The sequence below is a fragment of the Idiotropiscis lumnitzeri genome, unplaced genomic scaffold (genome assembly GCF_059441095.1).
Source record: "Idiotropiscis lumnitzeri isolate Australia: NSW breed Sydney's pygmy pipehorse unplaced genomic scaffold, RoL_Ilum_1.0 HiC_scaffold_106, whole genome shotgun sequence".
Lineage (NCBI taxonomy): Eukaryota > Metazoa > Chordata > Actinopteri > Syngnathiformes > Syngnathidae > Idiotropiscis > Idiotropiscis lumnitzeri.
The window spans coordinates 630935-645805 of record NW_028283644.1 but is presented as its reverse complement, the minus strand read 5'-3'; the positions used below and the strand labels follow the sequence as shown (position 1 = coordinate 645805).

General features: G+C 41.2%; 1 long non-coding RNA gene across 1 annotated transcript; it reads left to right on the top strand.

The window, feature by feature from the left end:
* The first annotated feature begins 13328 nt into the window (after positions 1-13328).
* LOC148315541 (uncharacterized) lies at positions 13329-14550 on the top strand. The gene is made up of 3 exons (XR_015840840.1): positions 13329-13638; positions 14205-14258; positions 14348-14550. It is a non-coding gene; the product is annotated as an uncharacterized LOC148315541 (long non-coding RNA).
* Positions 14551-14871: the final 321 nt, after the last annotated feature.

The following is a 14871-nucleotide window of genomic DNA, read 5'->3' as shown; positions in this document are numbered from 1 at the left end:
GCAATAAACAAATATCACCTGCTGATAGTAGATCTGCATCAACTAACTACACCCATAGAAGTAGAAGTAAAGAATCTAACAGACAGAAGCTCACTTCTGTCAACGTCTTCAATTAAATTAAAGGCTCAAATGGAACGAGCATGTTTAAAGGCAAAGGCTGCTGATTTACAACAAAGGTTGGCACTTGAGCAAGAAGAAGCTGCAATTAAAGCAAAGAAGGAAATGCATGCAATGCAAACGGCACTCCCTGAGTCTGATGCTAAATTGGATGTCTTGAGAAGATATGAAAATACCCAGGAGGATGGTATCCACATTCCTGATGAGTGTGTTACAATTTAAACAAGGAAAAACATTCAATTACCATCACAGCCTATCAGAGCAACAAGCAGTGTTGACCTGAAATGCTCCCACTTCGACTATTCCAATGGCTAGATTTCCACATCAGACAGAAAGTAGAGAACAACAGGGACATGTGCTTGATGGCCTTTGCCACGCAATCTCACAGCAAGCCAGTGTCGCAGAATACTTAGCAAAGAGTCAAAAAGCATCGCTTCTTCCCGAACTTTCCATTCCTACGTTTTACAGGCGACCCTCTGCATTATAAAACCTGTATAGGTGCCATTGAACATGGGATTGAAGGCCGTACAAGTGATAACCGTGATCATCTTCAATTTTAGCTGCAGTATACTAGTGAACAACCACATGAGTTGGTGAAGAGCTGCATCCATATGGAACCTCTGACAGGATATACCAAAGCAAAACAAATCTTGAAGGAGTTTTATGGTGATGACTTCATGATAGCAGAAGCATATTTAAAGGAAGCCATGGATTGGCCAACAATCAAGTCTGAAGATGGTGTTGCACTTCAGTCTTTCACATTATTCCTTATGGGCTGTTCGAACATAATGGCAGATGTTAATTACATGGAGGACTTGGACAACATGGCTAATATAAAGGCATTGGCAAACAAACTTCCATACAGACTTATAGAATCTTGGAGAAAATTTGCCTGCAATCTCCAAGAAAGAACAAATAGAAGAGTGAAGTTTAAGGATTTTGTTGACAAGCACGAAAGATTTCTATAAAACAGAAAACAAAATCACAACACACAGAAACAACAAAATCAAAGAAAGTCTTCACAACAGTCATTGTGCCCGCCAAGATGGAAAACAACAAAACCACCACGCCAAAGGCAGAACCTGTTTCAGTGGATGCTATTGCCAAACCATGTGCTAATTGTAATGGAGAGCAACACAGTCTCACAATTGGTAAGGAATTTAGGAGAAAGCATCACAAGGATAAGATTGACTTCTTGAGGAGCAAGGGTCTGTGTTTTGCATGTTTGATGCACGGTCGCATTAGCAGTTGCTGGAAACAAAAGCTTCAATGTCAAGAATGCTCTAGACTGCATCCTACAGCACTACACATTGTCCATAAACTTCTGCAAAGAAACAGCCTAAGACGATTGTGAATAGCAGTACCTATTAAGCGCCCTCGTACAAACAACAGAAACCTGGGGTGTCACTGGGGCCTGTAAATAGGACTGCATCCTTTCAATAATTCCGGTATGGGTCAAGGCACAAAAAGGAACCAAGACAGTGGCGACTTACTGTCCGGTTTAAAAATGCCCTGACGCCTTTTTTAGACTGAAATAACTTACTAAAGTTTTCGTTTTGTGCCATTCAGAATGGGAGAGGGAGCCAGGAGGTGAAACAGCCGTCTTGCCAGTTCAATCCCGCACACCCTCTGACTCTCACCCTCCGTTCTGCCTTTTTATTGAAACTAACTCATCAATAACTAATCACCAGAAGACAGAAAAGCATCAACAACTAATCACCAAGAGACAGAAAACATCAATAACTCACGGTATAAAGGTCAGTTTAACTAAAGCATCAATAACTAATCACCAGGGACTCCAGCAGGCAGAAAATCATAACCCAAGGTCAGTTTAACTAAACACATCTTCAGGATACGGTGTCTGTGTGTGTGTGTGTTAAAATAACAAGTAAGTGTCTCTGTGTGTGTTCAACATTAATGAGTGTATAAAAACATGATTATGAATACACAAACTGATTACCTATCCTCAGCCCATCTTACATTTCCCCCCTGTTGTGGATTTAAAAATCATGTCCTTACGGCTTTAAGACAGATCATCATAATGAAATCATACAACAGTGTGATCATCAGTGGAGGAGCGAAAACCTCACATTAGGGAAAAATTCCCCTCCTCCCTTCCGGCGTAGAATGAGATCCTCATAATTTGATGACCATCAGGGAATAAAACTTGTCCCTGGGGTGACTTGGTGGAGGCCCTTGCCTCGTTGTAGGAGAGATAAGATAAGATAAGATAAGATAAGATGTCCTTTATTAGTCCCACAATGGGGAAATTTGAGGTGTTACAGCAGCAAAGATATAGATCACACAGAGTCGGCGGCGTAATGTAGCCGTTAATGTATAACATTAGCAGCAGACATTCAGAAAAAGCATGCAAATATACACAGTATAAACGTATCTAAGTGTAAGGAAACACTCCTAATGTTTGTCCATTATACGGAGGGGGAAACGCTGTAATGATAAAAACTACTGAATGATTGAAAATACTGCAATCATAAAAATATTCCAATGATAAAAGTACTGTAATGGTAAGAGTACTGAAATGATAGAAAAGTACTGCATGATAGAAAATACTGCAATGGTAAAAGTACTGTAATAGTAAAAGTACTGCAACGATAGAAAAATACTGCAATGATGAAAGTACTGCAATGGTAAAAGTACTGCAATGGTAAAAGTACTGTAATAGTAAAAGTACCGCAATGATAGAAAAATACTGCAATGATAAAAGTACTGCAATGATAAAAGTACTGTAATAGTGAACATCCTGCAGTGGTAGAAATACTACAGTGATAGAAGTATTGTAATAAGAATACTGTAATGGTAAACAAAATACATCATTGGTCAATATTTAAGTACACCCTTGGCTGAAAGTACAGTAGTAGTTAATATTGCATCCTAGGACTGCACAATTGCACTAATGCCCTCCCGTTTGTAGGCCTGACCCAATGTTCTTGTTAAAAAGTCTGACAGCAGTTGGCAGGAAGGAGCGGCGAAATCTCTCTTTGGTACAGCGAGGGTGTAAAAGTCTGTCACTGAAGGAGCTGTAAAGTGTTCTCAGAGTGTCATTGAATGGGTGGGCTGGTTTGTCCAGCATTGATGACAGTTTTGCCGTCATCCTTCTGCCCCCCACTGAGTCCACAGAGTCCAGGGAGCAGCCCAGGACAGAGCTGGCCCTCCTCACCAGTTTGTCCAGTCTCTTTTTGTCTCGGCCCGAGATGCCTCCTGCCCAGGAGACCACTCCATAGAAGATGACTGATGAAACCACCGAGTCATAGAAGTTCCTGAGGAGTGTTCCCCGAACGCCAAAGGACCTCAGCCGCCTGAGTAGGAAGAGTCTGCTCTGACCCTTCCTATAGAGAGCGTCTGTGTTGTCGCTCCAGTCCAGTTTATTGTTCAGATGAACACCCAGGTACTTGTAAGTTGAGACCCTCTCAACGTCTGTTCCCTGGATATTCACTGGTGCAGGTGGAGAGTGCCGACGCTTGCGGAAATCCACCACCAGCTCTTTGGATTTCCCAGCGTTGATTTGGAGGCGGTTCTGCTGACACCAGTCCACGAACCCCTGCGTAACCCCTCTGTACTCCCGATCGTCATCGTCAGTGATGAGGCCGACAATCGCAGAGTCATCAGAGAACTTCTGCAGGTGACAGGTTGTGGAATTGTATTTGTAGTCCGAGGTGTAGAGGGTGAACAGGAAGGGAGCCAGCACAGTTCCCTGCGGCGCTCCCGTGCTGCAGAGGAGCACGTCAGACACACAGTCCTGTGTTCTCACGTACTGTGGCCGGTTTGTGAGGTAGTTGTGAATCCATGTGATGAGGTGGTGGGCCACTCCCGCCTGCTCCAGCTTGTCTCCCAATAAGGCGGGCTGGATGGTGTTGAAAGCACTTGAGAAATCAAAGAACATGATCCTCACCGTGCCCCCCGCCTTCTCCAGGTGGAAGAGTGAAGTGTGGAGCAGGTAGATGATGGCATCATCCACATTGATGCCAGGCTGGTATGCAAATTGGAGTGGGTCCATTGAGGAGCTGACCAGGGGGCGCAGATGGACGAGGACCAGTCTCTCCAGGGTCTTCATCAGATGAGACGTCAGCGCCACTGGTCTGAAGTTGTTGAGCTCCTTCGGATGGGGTGTCTTTGGAACCGGAACCAGGCAGGATGTTTTCCACAGCTGGGGGACTCTGCCCAGCTTCAAGCTCAGGTTGAACATGTGCTGGACGATTCCACACAGCTGGTCTGCGCAGGATTTGAGGAGCTGGGAGCTGGTCCCATCTGGGCCTGCCGCCTTCCTCGCCTTCATCTTCCTCAGCTGGTTCTTCACCTGAGATGTTGTGAGGAACAAGGCTGAGCAGGAGGAAGTGGTGGTTGTCTGATGAGGCTGGGAACTGGAGCCTGTGGAGAGAGAGAGGGGCGAGAGAGGGGGAGAGAGGGTCTTGTTCGCAGTGGCAGGAGGGGTGGGTGGGGGCTGCATCAGGGAAGCCTGAGCGGGGTCAGACATTTGATCAAACCTATTGAAAAATAGGTTCAACTCATTTGCCCACTGAAGCCCCCCCCCCCCCTTCTGGGTCTTACCTGCTTGTCCGTGGCCTGAGATGGTCTTCAGGCCCCTCCAGACATCCCTGGCATTGTTCCGCTGCAGTTGTTCTTCCATCCGCATCCTGTAGGACAGCCGTCCTTACCTCCCGGATCTTCGTGTATGGTGTGTGTGTGTGTGCACGTGTGAGGACAGGGGCAAGAAGTCCATGTGTTTTTACGTTTCAGTGTCCAGTTTGAGTTCGTCATTCTCAACATTAATCAGGTTGTAATGGTACATTTGGGCAACAAACCTACGATTAACCATCGTCTTTGTCATAAAAATAATGCAACATGAACAGACTACACATAACAAAATGAAAACTATAATTATCCCTATATATTGTTTTTTAAATTCTTCATAGTGGTCATAACATCAATAATTGTTTCATTTTTATTAAAAATTTAAATGCAGTAATGTACTCCAATCAAGGCTGATATTCCTTTATGTACGTCATTAATTTCCAAACAATATCTAATCTTTTTGTTCTGTGGCTTCAACATATTTATCATCTCATCAATATTAGCACCACAGAGTACTGAGTTTCGAGATCCTCACAATAGTCGTTCTCAAAATGATATTTTATTTTTATCAATTTAGCTTTGTTAAGGTAAGATATTTTATTGACAATCTAACATTAATATGCAAAGAACATGTACATTAGTACGAAATGTAAAAGAAAATTGTGGTGGGGGGGTGCGAATTGTTTTCTTCTTGGTAGGGGGGGCATGACAGGAAATAATTGAGAACCACTGGTCTAGTCACACACCAGCTCGGGTTCATTCCCTACCAGAGAAATGACATTCCATGTCCCCAGAGCTAGGCGCTTTATGTTGCCGGGGATTGGACTGCCTTTGACTGCCTCCTAGCTCAAAGGAAACCCAAATTCTTTGGTCCCGCCCACTGGTAGTGAGCCGAAGCCCTTGTATTAAATAATAAATAAATACATAAAATAAAAAAATTAATAAATTTAAAAAACGGACCGATCCACTGCTTGGGTTAGTTTGACCCACCTTGAGATCCGTTCCCACTCAGTGACAGTGTCTACAAGCCACTGCCACCAGGCCAGTGAACCCAACGTCCAGGCAGTGACAAAAAACGTGATCAAATTACATTGCTCATCATAAGGTGTTTGTGAGACGCTCTTTGTATGTTTCCTCAATTAAGACCTGTTTTCCATTGGTGTATTTGAAAAAAGTGGTGAACCTGTTAAATTCACTACAAAACGTTAAGAAGATGAAAGTAATGTTTGAAGGAATATTATTTTTCTATCGACGTGCCGGCGGGCGGGCACAGATAGAGAGTGATAAATCAGCACCACCCGCGCGGGGCGTGCTGACGAAAAGGCAAGCGCTCCTCCTCTCATCGCGTCCTTATTAAGACAGAAAAAAGACGCTGTTGAATTTGACCTATTCGCAGTTCGAGCAGGTGCTTAACGCTGGAGAATATCACCACTTCGAAGTTCGAACTGCTGTTGAAACGGAGAGGTAAGTGTTTTTCGTTGGGTTTTTTTCAAAACATGCGTCGAGTGCATTTGTTCATAGTTAGAGATAGTTGTGTGGAAAACACTATACAAAGTAGCACCATGGATGTGGGCCTACAACACTGGCCTAGCAAACATGTGCTCCTACATCGACATAATTGACGAGCTCCAGTTAAGCATTGAATAATTATAAAACGTCATGGTGCTTTTACTCATTTAAAGAACTAAACCGACGCGTATTGTCATCCGGTGGTCAGGTTTGCATTGAATGTGAGCACGAGGGACGCTAGCTTGTTGCGTTAGCTTTGCGGAGCTAACAGCTTGCACTTTTGTTATAGAACCACAGAATGCAAGTACCATGATAATTTCTGTCATTAATTTTTGTGTAAGACACGATGTTCACTGGTTAATTACATGATTCTTAAAGCAAAGGTTACTGTGAATGCAATTTTGGTAAGATTTTTGTAGTCACACTGCATAAATCTGTCTGTGTCTGTTGTTTAAACTTCAATATAAACTATTATGGTTGAAATCGTTAATTGGGATGGAGGAATTGATATTTTTTTAATTTATAATTTATTTTTCTTACACTGATATTGTTAAAACTCCATTTAGCCCATAGTATTAATAATTCTCAACACAATACTGTCTTTTTTCTTTATAGAATAAACAATGCCTTCCCTGAGATGCAGGAAGTCCCCAAAGCAGGATACTATTGAACATGCAGTCAAGGGTCTGGACAAGACTGCAGAGTTAGAAGCGAAGTATATAAACTAATTTAAAGGTATGATGTTAACGCTTTTGCTAAGATATATTATTGTTTTCTGATAACCAAGCTGACATCGTTTTTTAAGTGGTTATTTTACATTAAGAGTGTCTTGACCTTTTCTTTTGCCACTTTTGTCAGTTTCAAGTTATTTCAGTGAGTGTGAAACCTGATGGTAGGAGTTCTATCTAAATTAAGGCTGTACTTGATGACGCCCTCCGGCATTTTTATACCACAATAGACCGGTGAACAAGTCCGATATTGATAGTCTAGTGTAAAGCACGTAATACGTCACAGAGATCACGTGACGCGATCCAATATGACTGTGTACAGTGTATGTCATTGTTTTGAAACTAAATAATCTTAAAGTTTTTTTTTTTACGTAACCAGGTGCAATTGACATTTGTACTTTCAGTCCTAATACATACTGGCTAATGCAATGCTGGAAAATGAATTTTGGCTGGTCTGTTCCTTTAAAATCATAAAGAAGGGCTCTGCTCTATCCCTCACAAGAAGCAATGTTTCAAACCACCCTACATTAGTATAGTGGCCCAAATGAATATGATGACTCCTTATTTGTGTGCTTAAAAATATGACGAAGCTAACTTGATTTCCCTGTTAACTAGGTCAAGGAGTATTTACCAAGGCCCCTTTCAGGAAAGACGACTTTATTCTTTATTATGGAGTACAGAGGAAAATTGATAGATTCTGATGAATCTCAACGCAGGAAGATGGATGGAAGAGGCACTGTCTTTTTGTTTGACTTCCGCCGGCAAGAAAAAACTTGGAGGTGAGGCAAAGATTGAGATGTTATCTTATTTTTGTTTTTATTTAAAAAAATAAACACATACTCATCCCATAAGTGTTAGGGGAAAAATCATTCTCTAAGCAAAAATGTATAATTACTTTTATTCATGCGTTGAATCTGTACAAATGAAAATATAGATCATGAAGTCTCAAAGACAAGCTGTTAATAGGGTCTGATTCCAATAGAAATTTCTTGTATGATTTGATTTAGATTTAAAAATTGTGGATTTCCTATTTTTATGTTTTGTGTACACAAGATTGTCTCAAAGATTAATTTCTGACATTGATTGAATAATTGTTTTTTTTTTTTTTAATCTATTTTAAGTGTTGATGCAGCTCAAGAAGATGGCAGTCTGGGAAGACTGGTTAATGATGACCACATGCACCCCAACTGTAAAATGAAGAAGATGACAACAGAGGACAGACCACACCTCTGTCTGTTTGCGCTCCGAGACATTGATGTTGGCGAAGAAATAACTTAAGACTATGGACCAGCTGGCCTTGGAGAACACAGGTTTGTAAGATGCATCTTTAAGTACAATAACAGAGCCCACTTGTGGTGTTCTGGTGATGTAGTTTCCAATTAGTTTGGCAATCTAATAAATGTATGTGAAGTTTCTATGGAAGTTGAACATGATGACTGACTGGGGGAGTTCTCCATTGTCCACTATCTGTAATTCAAATTTGTGGGTCTGAGTCAAAGTTTGGCTCTGCAGGAACAACGAACTGGTCAGGGAGTGACAGTATTACAAAGTTCTGCGTTACTCCTTTCTGGGCGGTGGCCCTGTTAGGCCATCATATGCCATATTGCAAATATCCCCATTGTGGGACTAATTAAGGACATCTTTATGTTGTGGTTTCCCTACCAGAACCAGCACCAACCCTGTATATTCATGATATAAAACACTGTTTCAATTTGATATTTAGCCTTTCTATACTGTAAAAATAGAAGACCCCAGGCTTTCCTGCGCGCCCTTGCCCAATTGGTGGTGTTCAGGAGACAACCTGGGACTGAAATATCAGTCACAACCAGTGTTGTTTTCGTCACTGATGACTATGACGAAAATACTTCGTTAACGCCCCTTTTTTAATGACGATGACAAGCTATACGAGGTTCTTTTATGACGAAAACATGACGTGATGTACATGAATTTTTTTCGTTGACTAGACAAAATTGTTAGCATGTGGTTCATAAATTATTTTATGTTGCTTTTAGTGAAATAAAGCCACAACAGTTGCCCAACAAAATGTTTTGCTTCTCTGCTTATTTTGGAGCAGTGAGTATTGATTCCACTGTTGCCACTTTTTTCTGTTTGTAATGAAGAATCCTTAGTAGTCCATCCAAAAGTCTTTGTTATTGGGTGGAAACCTTGAATGCCTTGTTTTAACTCAAATGGACTTAAACCCATCCATCCATCCATCCATCCGTTATCTGAACCGCTTCTCCTCACTAGGGTCGCGGGGGGTGTTGGAGCCTATCCCAGCTGTCTTCGGCAGTAGGCGAGGTACACCCTGAATTGGTGTCCAGCCAATCGCAGGACATGCATAGACGAACAACCATCCACGCTCACACTCATGCCTCGGGGCAATTAGAGTGTCCAAGCAACTTGCCATGCATGTTTTAAGAATATGGGAGGAAACCGGATTACCCAGAGGAAACCCACGCAGGAAGGCCGGAGCCAGAATCGTACCTACGACCTCAATATTGTGAGGCCATCATGCTAACCAGTTGGGCCACCGTGCCGCTTGGACTAAAACCTTTGTGAATAAATTGACGAAAACTAGGGTAAAACTTTTTTTGCGTTTCCGTCGATTAAAACTGGACTAAAACCCTTTTTTTAGTTTTCGTTGACTAAAACTGGACTAAAACTATAACGAATTGGGATGACTAAATGTGATGTAAACAAATCAGCACTTTGTCCAAATGACTTGGACAAAATCTAAAATGCCTGCCAAAAACAACACTGGTCACAACACGTGTCTACAGAAGATTAATTGGCATGGGCGAAATTAAGTAGTTTTATTTCATTCATGAGCTTATGTTTTGTTTTGGGTGGCTAAGGCTTAAAATGTGTAAAAATCTAATCCAACCTCAAATATAATTAATTCAATAAATTTATGATGCTACTAAAACATCGAAGCAGCCTCCTCCAGGCTTTACAGACTCAGAAATGGAGGTATGCGTATCGTGTGCTCATCCTGTCGTGTCTCGAGATGTTAAAATTGCAGTTAGATAGACGTGTGCTGATTAGACAAGACTTCTAATATATCTGGTGTCACAGGATATTTGTCAGTGAATGTGTATGTCTGGTTTGAGGCTCACTCAGCTTTTTCTTGTGTTGTGGGGTCCAGTTGAGTTGAATTGCGAGTCAGGTATGTTGGCCATCTGACACCCAACTGTCAGGTTTGCGTTCGTGGGGACCCCGTAGAGCCATTTTTATTGTTGACATAAATCATAGCTAATCATCTTTTCCTTCATTATCATATGAAATACAGTTAGGAGTTGTATGTGCCTTTACTATGTTATAATCTTAGAACCTACCAGCCACTACAGCTGTCCGACAAGAAGACTTTTGGCTGTCCTGTGCTCCATTGCGGCCCTGGTGGCGTTCAAAAGACAACCTGTGACTGAAATATCAGTCACAACATATCTCTACTGAAGATTAATTGTCATGCGCTAAAGTAATTGGTTTTGTTTCATTCGTGAACTTGTTCGTTAAAATGTGTAAAATTCTGATCCATTTTCTTTTTTTTAATTCATTAAATTAATATTCAACTTGTTCATTAGGATGGAGGACAACCGACAATGACTGAATCGGCTGAGGTTGATGCCACCAGAACATCGAAGCAGCCTTCTCAAGGTTTGACAGACTCTGAAAAGGAGGTATGCGTATCATGTGGTCATCCTGTCGTGTCTTGAGATGTTAAAATTACAGTTAGATAGACCTGTGCTGGTTGGACAAGTTTTCTAATATATCTGGACATAAATCGTAGCTAATAATATTTTCCCTCATCATCATATGATATACAGTTATGCGTAGTGTATGTCTTTACTATGTTACAATCTAAGAACCTACCAGCCACTACAGTTCTCTCATTGGGAGACTTAAGCTTTCGTCAGGCTGTCGACTGCTGCATTGCCCTCTTATTGGCTTTAAGTACACAACCTGTAACTGAATTATCTGTCAGAACAGAACCTATGTGTCCACAGCAGGTGATTTGGCATGTGGATTCTTCAGATTTTTAGAAAATAGGTAAAATTGTGATCAAAAGTTTAAAATGTATAAAATTCTGGTATAGTTTGCAATAGTATATCTATTAAATCATTTCAAAACTTCTTAACAAGGATGGAGAACATTGGCTGTGACCGAATTGGTTGAGGTTTACATTACCAGGACCATTGAGCAGCCTCCTCGGGATCTACAAATTTAGGAATGAAGATATGCATTCCATGTTACAATCCTGTTATGGCCCGAGGTTTTGAAGTTGCAGTTACATATTGGGCTGGGCGATATGGCTGATAAGTACATAGCGATATAAGTATTTCATATGGGTCCATCGATACACATTGAATTCTTTTTTCATATTATTTTATTCATTATTTTTTTTATTTTCCAATATTTTCACTGCCCTGTTAAAAAAACATTTAATGTAGTTTTCCTCCCGGGAGCTTTTTGTTACGGTCAATTAAGTGTTTTTGTTAAATATAGCTGCGTAGAATAATTATATGCATTATTATCGTACCACAATGTTTTGGTTTTGCAAATAATTTCCTAAAATCATTCTAATTTTGTTATTACATTATTTTGTCATAATATCATTCATCAATATTTTAGTTTTTTTTTTTTTCAAATAGAATTAAGACCTTTTTCTGTGCAGATTCCTCTGGGGATTAAGTATTTAATGGGTTCTCAATTTTCTCTTGGACTCTGATGCAACCCAGTCTCCTCCCTTGGACAAAAAATATGGGCTGAATCTTCCTTGGAATAACGACACAGATTCTGACGAATCATTGTCAAATCCTGCCCCTGAACTTTGTGCCTCAGACCCAGACCATATTACTATCCCAAGGCTCAGGAGGACCAAAAGTATACAGGTAAACAACCCATATAGATTTCAGGGAATCTTACAAGCAAATTGCATATATTTTATTGGTCTCCTGCCTTCTATCCTTTATATTTCGTTGTTGTTGTTGTTTTTTAGATTAAAAAAACAGGCTGACTTTGGAATGGATAAGCATTATTACTCCAACTCAGATGACAGTGGAGATGAATATATTCCGGATACAAGTGAGGCCTCTGATTCAGACGGAAGTGAATCTTTGAAAATTGTGGACCCTCTCTTGAAGTCTAAGAATGCCTTCAGAGATTTTTCTCCCACACCACGAATCTCAAAAGCCACCTCAACGCAGGTTGTTAATCAAGGGCGTTCACCCGTTCGGAGGAGTAGCAGCACTGGTGTGATTCTTGAATTCTATGGCTCTTCAAATATTTGTGCAGTTTAACACAAATCATCCAAAATAGAATTCAAGCACATCTGTGACAGAAATTCAAATTCAGAAGTCAAAGAGAGAGAACAAAAAAAAAAATCTAATGCTGCGCTTCTTCCGAAGACATATACTGTAAACATTAAATGTATGTTAGGACAATCTTGAAAAAAGTATTAGAACACCCTTTACTTTTATTTCTTGTTAATTTTATTAACCAAAATATGTCCATTTTTATTACAGATTAATGAATACAAAATTAAAACTCTAATCAGCTACTTTTTAATCGTTATATTTGTATAAACAAATGTTATACATCTGTGTGTTAACTTATACAAGAAATGACGGAAAAGCAAGGGTGGTTTAGTATTTTTTTATCGTATATAGTCTGTATAATATCTTTAACCTATGCTGATGCTGTTTAATACTGATTTAAATAATAATAATAATGTCATAATCTGTTGGTTTTACATGAACAAAACCTTTCAAGCACTTTTTAAAATTCTAAATACTACCTCTTGTCAGTAAGTTGGTTCACAGCACTGCCTTGGAGTGAAAGTGTGTAGTGCTGAGACAGTCGGTATGTGCTGAGTCGTCTGACGTTTGTGTGACTGGTACCCAGGAAGGTAGCAAAACCAGGCAGTGTGTATGTCGTACCCAGGAAGGCAGAGAAACCAAGCAATATGTATGTGGTACCCACGAAGGCAGAGAAACTAAGCAGTGTGTATGTGGTACCCGGGAAGGTAGCAAAACCAGGGAGTGTGCATAGATACAGACCCCAAAAGTGATTAAAACCAAATAAAGTCCCCAGAAGATCATCTGTAGTCAGGTGAAGGACCCTGTACTTTGTTCAACTCATTTACTCCCTTAGACGTACAAAGACGTCTTTTAATGCAATGGCGCCCTCTACCAAAGACGTATAAGTACGTTTCCTGTCTTTTTTACGTCATAGTGTACATAAGGGTCTGATGCAACCTCTGACTGAGAATCAGCCTTGTCCGCATTGTGAATCATGTAAAAATCACCCAGCAGGGGGCAGAGGTGCAAAAGATCCGCCTTGAATCTGCGCCAGAGGTACAAATGGGGGGGCGGGATCCTGGGGTAGACTTATAAGTGTGGAGAGCAGCGTGGGTAGCAGCAGCATCGGCAGCACTAGCAGCAGTCGCATTAGTAGCGTTAGCAATGAAATCCTCCAAGCAAATGACGATCGAGGAATGCTTTTTTGTAAAAAAAAAGCTTCCTAAAAGCATCAAGGCGATGGAGACGCTTTGGTTGAGAGGATGACGCTTCGTCGTCGTCACAACAAAACGGCGTCTAAAGAGGGTGCGCGTGCCTTGCGGCCTGCATCGCCTGCCTTCGGACAATAGCCAAAGCAGCTGAGAGTCCTCACCAGATCCCCCCCGAACGAGGAGGTAAGCGCTCGCAAGTTACCATTGAACATGTGGTTTTACCCCTCATGCTTTTATTGTACATATCATGCATCTTGCGGGCAGAAAATGTCGCGTAAATGTGCAGTTAGACGCGAGCTTGCTCGCTGACTTCCTCATCCGGCCGCCTCTATTGCACAATTACACGCGAGCGTAAGTCCTCGCCGACGAGGAAGTAAACGCTCGCAAGTTACCATTAAACATGTGGTTTTAGCCCTCATGCTTTTATTGTACATATCATGCATCTTGCGGGCAGAAAATGTCGCGTAAATGTGCAGTTAGACGCAAGCTTGCTCGCTGACTTTCTCGTCCGGGCGCCTATTGCACAATTACACGCGAGCGTAAGTCCTCGCCGACGAGGAAGTAAACGCTCGCAAGTTACCATTGAACATGTGGTTTTAGCCCTCATGCTTTTATTGTACATATCATGCATCTTGCGGGCAGAAAATGTCGCGTAAATGTGCAGTTACGCGCGAGCGCATCTCCTCCCCGACGAGGAAACAACAATACTGAATGGTGTGGTAATCATGCATACTTTCTAAAATTCACAGATTGTGCATCCCGCGGCAAGAAAGTTCCTCCTCGTCTTGTTGGTGTAAAGAAAGGTAAATTATAATATGAAACTTCACACGCCAGCAATAAAATGCAGCAATAAATATATATTTCCAATTGTTTGTATTTCTGTAATTTACAGGTTGTGCATCAGGAAGCAGTGGTTCCGGATGGCGTCACACTGGATGGCAACCGAGGAAAATCGACTTTACAGCAACCCCTGGACCACTGAATGCCGCTGCCCATTTGGAGTCTGAGGAGCCAGCTGATTTCCTGCAGCTGTTTCTCACGGATGAGCTTCTGCAGCACATCGCGGATGCCAGCAATCACTTCCCAGACAATTATTTTCACACAAACCCCAGTGGACAAACACAAGCTCGCCTATTTTCCACGGACCAGCAAAGCCAGACCACAACGAAAGTGTCGGGTCTGTTTGTGCAAAGGCAAACGGAGTGAAACAAGAATGTGGTGTGAACTATGTTGTGTGCCCTTGCATCAAGGCAACTGTTTTATTTTATATCACACAAAAAAAAAGTATGTATGACACTGATGTATTTCATTTTTGTACATAGTTCAACAGTTCAGTCGTTTAGTGTTATGTGCAAATAAATTTATTTTATCAAAAACATTTTTTGTGCTTTTTTTTGTTATTTTATAGAAGGCATG